Below are 7,487 nucleotides of genomic sequence, written 5' to 3'. Positions count from 1 at the left end.
GATTGCATCTTATTTTATGTATCATTCTGCAACTTGCTTTTTGCATCCACTAGGATGCCACAACCTGTTCTGTGAAGCTGTGAAGAGCCAAGAAATGTCACAGGAACACTGCACACAGGGTGTTTTCCAGGAAAGAGAAAGCCCTCCAACTAAGCACTCTCTGGCCATGCCTGAGCTTTTATGCAGCCTCTTCAGGCTAGAATAGTGTCTGCGCACGGCCAGGACATGATGTGCACTCAGCAGGTGGAAGTTGTTATCCATGGCCACCATCAGGGAGCTGAAGCCTTTAGTGACTTGAAGAAACAGTCATGGACACCTGCATGAAGACCACAGCTCCATCACTTCTTCCCAAACTGGGGCTCAGTTTGGTGTAGAACCATAGAAATGAAGCTTAGGGAAGGCCCTTCAATATTTGCTTCACCCAGAGAGTCAAGAGACATAGGAGCCAGGTGGCAGGAACTGGCAGATTTGTCCTTTTCTGGAAGAACTGTGCAGGCATAGGAAGAAGTCCCAGCAGAGGCGATAATAAATTAATAAAGAGGAGGAAATTGGACCACATTTACTTTCATTCATTGCATAAACATGGGGGTCTTCCACGAATCAGAGAATTGGGAGGTGGGGGAGAGCTAACGTCTCATGTGCCCAGGTGGGCGGGATGTGAACTGGACTTCATCTGATGTAGAAAAAGATAGAGATGAATCGTCTTGTGTTCTCAGTGTCACAGTCATTTTCATAATCCCTTTTCATGGTCTCTGGAAAAGAGCCTGCAACAGCCAAAGGATGGAAGGAGAACCCATGGAGGCGAAGCCCAGGCAGAGGGAGGCCCAGAGCTGCCTCCCAAGCTGAGGCAAGGGGAGGCCCAGGGACTTCATGGAAGGAGGCCCCTCCCTGAGATGTGGACCCTGCACTTTCATGAATCCCAAAGTGAGTGTTGATTTAATGTTTGCACCCTCAGATGGAACCTCCCTTGCACCATCTCAGTCCTTGGACCAAACCCATTCATGACAGGAAGTGAGAACAAGTGCAGAGGAGGCTGGCCCAGGGCTCAAACACATCCAGGTTCAATGACCAACTCTGATTCCTCGCAGCTGTGTGGTGTTGAAAGCCTCAGTCCACTCTGAGCCTCAGTTTTCTCTCAGGTAAGTGAGGAATCATAACACCCACCTCACACTAAGTGCACAGGTGCCAAAGAGCCTAATGCAAATGCTCAAAGAATGTTGGTTTCCTTTTGCTTGAAGTCTTTATCCGCACTGATTAGTAACAAGAGGTCCCCGACAGCCCCACACCTGGAGTCATGAATGAGACCCAGGCTCACAGAGGCTTGCGCCATTCTCATATCCCCTAACCTGCCGTCCCAGGCCTGGCCGGCCTCCCTTCCATCTCATGCCAATGGGTAGCTAGCAGGAGATGACAGAAGCTTCTCAAAGGGAGGAAGCCTTTCTCTTCTGAGCAGGCTTTTTCTGCTAAACCTGTCCCCACCCTGTCGGACTGGACACAGTTATTTACTGTGAGATTGCTTTGAGTGCATCTGGAGGGACGACTTAGGGTGATGTTTGTTTGTGAGGCTGATACTGTTACTGAGCAGTGGGTCCTCCAGGAGCCCGGGTGCTTCCCTGAGCTGCTTGTTCGGAGCCCAGCTGTCATGTCGGGGTGCACATATCATTCAAATGCACATGCATGCCCCTCTGAGGGCCAGGCACTGGGCTTCCGGAATAATTGCTTATACGCAGTCACTTCACCCAAATGTTTATACAGCTGGGGAGGATGAGAGTGTTGGTGAATAAGATCAGAAACCATAGCTATTGTGAGAATCACTTGGAAAAATAGATGAGAAAATCTTTTTAAAAAGCCAAGTGCTGAGAATGCGGGGTGTGTTGGAGCTGCTCGCCCCACCGCAGCCTCCAGTCAGAGAGGCCCTTGGTCTGGGAGACACCTTTTCCCAAACCTGTGGCCGACTCCACCCCACCAAGAAAGGGCTGTCCCTGTTTGGGCTCCCCATGCCCTCACTCACTCCTGCCGTCATAGTCTGCTGCCAGCTTTTCTTTCTGAATTACTGCCCCTGATAGAACCCCAACCCCGTTAGGACCCATGGGCCTGTGTCTGACTCATTTCCCTAAAACTGAGTGAATTCAGTCATAGCTGATCTTTAAAAATAGGCAATTTTTTAAAAATTAAAAGAGAAAGAGCGCCAACTAAAAGACTGGAATAGAGTGTCGGGCACTCCCAGGTCATCCCAGTTGGCTTTGTGCTGGCATCATTGGGGCAACCAGAAGCCTGGAAAGGCTCACAGGTCGCCCGCGGGCTCAATCTCTGGCTTCCATGAAAGTGGTTCAGTCCCCGCACCATCCATGCAGCCCACAGCTACCACCCCTATTCCATCTGAGTACTCCTAGCTTCCAAACACTGGCCTTTCCTTGGCCTCTAGGCAAACACCCCATCTCACAAGGCCCGTGTGCATATAGCTCACGTTGCTGATGTCTTTGGGCTGCAAGGTGTGCCAACAGCCTCAGATACCGATGAGACACCCCTTGGTGGTGGCGTTTGCCCTGTTGCTAATGTTTTTGGGGTGCAAAATGTGTTGACCGCTTCAGACACTGGGGAGACACTCTTGCTGGTGGCACTTCCCCGTTGCTAACATCTTTGGGGTGCAAGGTATACCAACAGCCTCAGACACTGGGGAGACACACCTTGGTGGTGGCACTTGCCCTGTTACTAATGCTTTGGGGTACAAGGTGTGCTGACAGCCTCAGATACTGGGGAGACACCTCTTGCTGGCAGCATTTGCCCAGCTCAGCCTGGGGTCCCCGCTCCTCCTCTCTTCGACCTCAAAGACTCTACCTTCAACTTCCCCCATGTCACCTGGACTTACCTTCCTAATAGTCCTCCTCCTGTAAACTCAAAAGCCTTCTTCAGGGGCTGGAAAATTATACTAGCTTGCTCTGAAACATCAAAAACATTTTTTAAATCCCCTGGGGAGAAGTTCTCTAGTTTTAAGAAACACTGCACTGTTTCCTCCTTGGTGAAGACAGAGAAAGAGAAGAATGTTTCCAGCAATTTCTGGCATATCTGTAGTCACTACCACCAAAAAAGAGATACTAAATATATTTTCTAGTAAGTTGCTCTGCACGAAATTTTCAGTCCATCCTCTTCATCCTAGTGTCCACTGGAGCCATGCCAAGCTGCGGAAGTTGGAATTTGGATAGTTGTCAGCCGGGGAAGAGCCGAGGTCTCACCTTACTGGGCTGGGAATTCCAGACTCAATGTGTCGCATGGCGAGAATCCCTTCAGATGGGCACCCATTGTCAAAATAATTAGTAGAACTTTCTAGACTTATTCTAAGATATTTGTATTATGATAATGGCTCTCTTGGCTAAAACTTAAGTAAGTATGATTTCCTGGGAAGAGGTGGAGAGAAAGAAAGCAGCTGAGTATATCTGGCTGCATCAACAGAAACTGCCCCTACATTGAGTCTGGTTAGCTCTTAAGAAGAGAAAGCACATGTCTCCTATTCTGGGCATGTGGGAAGTTAGCCAGCTGTACCAGTCCTGCTGCTAGGCCTGATGACAAAGCAGGTGGCTCTTCCGGGGCCAGAAGAGCCGTCCTGCAATTCTAGTTGGGTAGCAGGCCCCCTCAGTTGGCTTGTGTGGGCTCCTGCAGGGTGGGTGAGATTGGGGTGCACCCTGGCCCTCTTCCTCATGCTATGTATGTCAAGGAGAAAGAAACTGGGAAGTAAGCACATGTGTTTAACTTGAACCTTGAGCGTGGCTGCTTTTGATGTTTGGCTCAGCTCAAAGAGAAGGAACCAGAGAAAGCAGTGTAGCCACGTTTGGGACTTGGTGACAGCACAACACTTGGCCAACAGTTGAAAGCTGCAGGGCTGCAGGTGCTGAATGAGAGAGTCTGGGAGACCCAGGCCGGGCCAGTGAACAGAAGGCAGGAGGGATGGCACTTGGAGCCAGGGAGAGAGAGGCAGAGGCAGAGGAAGGGGAAGGAGTGAGGAAGGCATGGCTTCTGTAGGTTCTGTAGGGAGTGCCGATCCTGTCCCCAGGGCTTCACCTCTAATGGAGAGAAAGAGCCCGTGGACTAATGGTGAGGCCAGAACCCAATGCCGTAGTGGACAGAAAAACAGGTCGGGCATCAGGGAATTGGTCTCTGCTCCTTGGCTGATGCATCTTGGGGTCTCGGGGGCATCTGCTCACTTCTCTCAGCCTCAGTTTCTCCACCTCTATGTGCTTTTAGTGACCTTTAGGGATCCTTCTTGCTGCCTCAGACTAGTTCTGGAAAGAAAGGAAGTCAGAGTGGGAAAGCGAATTAAGAGGGAGAAGTGGGGAGCCTCACACAACCACACAGAGCCTCCTTCTCTGACCTCAGTGTGAGTTTGGCAGCCAACAGGAAAGGTCCCTGCAAGGGTCCCATGACCCAGTGCTCCAACAGAGCCCTGAGTTCCCCGAGCTGGGAATGCAGGAGATGGGTCAGACAGAAGTATCAGGAGCAGCCTGGCAGACAGATGGCCCTCACAGGCGAGCAGCTCAAGCAAAGATGACCATTCCCAGCAGCCCCAGCTCCCGGCTTCCACCGAGAGACGCCAAGCCTGGCTGATCACCTGAGGCATGGGGTCTTCTGCCTGTTTTTGGCTCACCTGCATGCAGCAGCCCCTTTCTAGGGAACTGTTAGGGAATTCAACACCCCTGTCTCCTGAGCAGAAGATCTCAGCCTGCAGAGCGACGAGGATTGGAACCGGGGTCCTCCATGAGGGCCAGGTCAGGTTAGCCCCCCATCCCACATCCAGCCTACGGGGTTGGGGGGCAGTCCCGAGTCTCATGGAGCTGGAGGACACAGGCCTGCTGAAAGCAGGAAGCAACAAACCCATTGCAAAGAAGAGCCCACATCTGCTCCTTTGGAGCAAGAAGCTCAGCCTCTAACAGAGACCCCTCCTTAGCCACGTGCCAGTCACCATACCCAGGTGAGGACATGGCATATGGATGCATCACAGGGGCACTGGGGACATCATCTTGCTGATTAAGATGTTGTCTTTCTCTTCCATCAACCTGAAATTCATGTTTCCTTTTTTCAAATAATTATGTCCTATTGACCCTTTAGGTCGATCATGCCGTTCCTCCTCCAAGAAACATCCCCAGGCTACACTAGTTCACATAGCATCTGGCTTTTATCAGACTCCTGTTATAAAATCTTGCACTTAACTTTTCTTCCATCATCTCACACCTGTTAAAATTTTTCTCTGTGTCTAACATGGCATATAGAACCTTATTCATGGTGCACTGTTGAAGAGGTTGTTTGAAGGTCACCAACATTTAAGAAGTACCCCATTTTCTTCTATCACTTACAGCCCAATGTCTTCATTTTACAGATAGGGAAGCTGAGGCTCAAAGACAGGATACGCTCTACCTAAGGTCTACCTGAATTCACACAGTGAGTCAGTGATAGGGCTGTGCCTAGAGCCCTCAGCACTGCGACTTCAACCCCACAGCCAATTCTGTCTTTTCGGGACTCTCTTTGACAGATGGTTTTCTTCCACATGGATGCCTCAGGTTCCTGAGAGCTCGGCCCCGTGGAAGCAGTTTATGCAGTGCTGGGAAGAACCCCAGCTTCTTCTACCAAGCAAAAATTTGCCTTATTGCAACCTCCATCCACTGGTCCACCTTTGCCTCTTATTCATTTGTGTTTTCTCTCATTCATTCATTCATTCATTCACTTGTGCCAGGTGAATTAAGTAAGAATGTCATGCCTCCCAGAGCTGAGACAGTTGCAGAAAGTATTAAATGCCCAATGTGAAATCCTAAGCACCAGGAGGGGAGGGGCTACGTCTGTGTTCTCTCCCTGTATCTCTAGGGTTAGCCAGAGTGAGTAACACTGCAAAAGTGCCAATCGGTATTTATGGAATAAAAAACTACAATGAACGATAGTGATATGAAACAGGAAAAGGGTGGGAACAAAAAGCAACCGGCTACTTATGCTTGTGTTTGGGTTGGAGGAAGGAATAGTTAAAGTGGGCTTTCCCAAGAGGTGGCCTTTGAATTAGGTGGGAGTGGGGCTGGGGCTTCAGTAGACAGGGAGGGCCCAGCAGGAGCAGAGACCACACTCAAAGAACAGGGGATGCCTGGGCACAGATAAAACCTTCTGTCTGATGCAATCACAGGGCAGAAATGAGAGAAAGGAAGAAATGAGGCAACTAGAAACAGCTGGGCGGTGAGGGGCCTTGAACCTAAGCTAAGGTATCTGGAGTTGACCTAAGGTGCAGGGGAGGCAGCAGTGGGTTTCCACACGCTGAGTGACAATATCCGAGCAATGCTTTAGAAAGATCACCATGGTGACCGTGTGTGGAATGCATCTTCCCGGCTCACGGTTTATGTGGGGACCCATCAGGAAGCTGGTGCAATTGTCCAGGTGAGAGATGATTGCAGGGCCGCCAAAAGACCAATCATTTCCCAGTTGAGTGGTAATTGGGCATTCCAAATGCAATCTCAGGGTCACCAGTGTCCCCAGCCGTAACTTCCTCCCTGCTGCAGGCTCACCCTGCGTGAGTAGTTTAAGCAGCTTACAGCTAATCCCGTGCTGGCTCTCAGGCACCTCCCCAAACACCGTGGTGGCCAGCCCCGGCTGGGCAGAGCTGCGCTTCTGCACGAGGACTCTAACATCTTTCTCAGCCCTTCGCTGGGCCACCATCGGCCGCCACACAACCCCGAGCCTGCGGCATCAGGCTCCAGCACATTCTCAACCTCTCTCCTGAATGCTGGAGTGAGGGGCTGGCAACACTCTCCCCAAGATGGCTTCCCTGACTCTCAGGCCCAAATTGATTAATCATCACTTGATTCCAGCTATCAGCTCTGCTGCAATTGGCATATTTATTTCTAATCAGCTCTTAAAAATGGCATCATTCAAAAGTGCTTAACCACATTACTTAATTCTCAGCCTGTATTGCTATTGATTTCAAATATTCTCCTCAAGATATGGCTCATCATTCAATGCAGAAGTCTGTTTATATAATAATCTTATCTGGTTACTAAAATCTGTGAAATCTCTTCAATTGCCTCTAATGCAAGATCGGAGGCTGGTTGCTAAATGAGTCAATTTTACTTTAATTTGGTTTATTTACAGTACATGTTTTAATGGTCCGCATTCCTGTCTTTCGCAGCAATGCTGAGAATAAAGGCAAACATAGGCGGGGAGGGAGGCCTGTGCTTTTCTCCTTTTCTCAGTCGCCTGACTGAGCTCCCTGGCTCTGCATGCCAGTGGAGGGCCTGCAGTGGTTCTCAAATGCCAGCAGCAACAGTGCAGTGCCATCAAAAGAGAACTGGAGGAGAGTCATACAGATTTGCTTCAAGTCTGCCATTCACTGAAGACGAGCAGAATACTCAACATTACCGAGACTCGGTTTCCCCATCTGAGAAATGGGGGTAATGTAGCATGCTTCCAGGTGTGTTAGGAAGACGAACAGTGACTCCAAGTTTCAGTGCACACCATTGCTA

Source organism: Cebus imitator, unplaced genomic scaffold (genome assembly GCF_001604975.1).
Source record: "Cebus imitator isolate Cc_AM_T3 unplaced genomic scaffold, Cebus_imitator-1.0 Scaffold11, whole genome shotgun sequence".
NCBI classification, from domain to species: Eukaryota; Metazoa; Chordata; class Mammalia; order Primates; family Cebidae; genus Cebus; species Cebus imitator.
The sequence above is the reverse complement of the archived record's forward strand: the minus strand, read 5'-3'. Positions refer to the sequence as shown.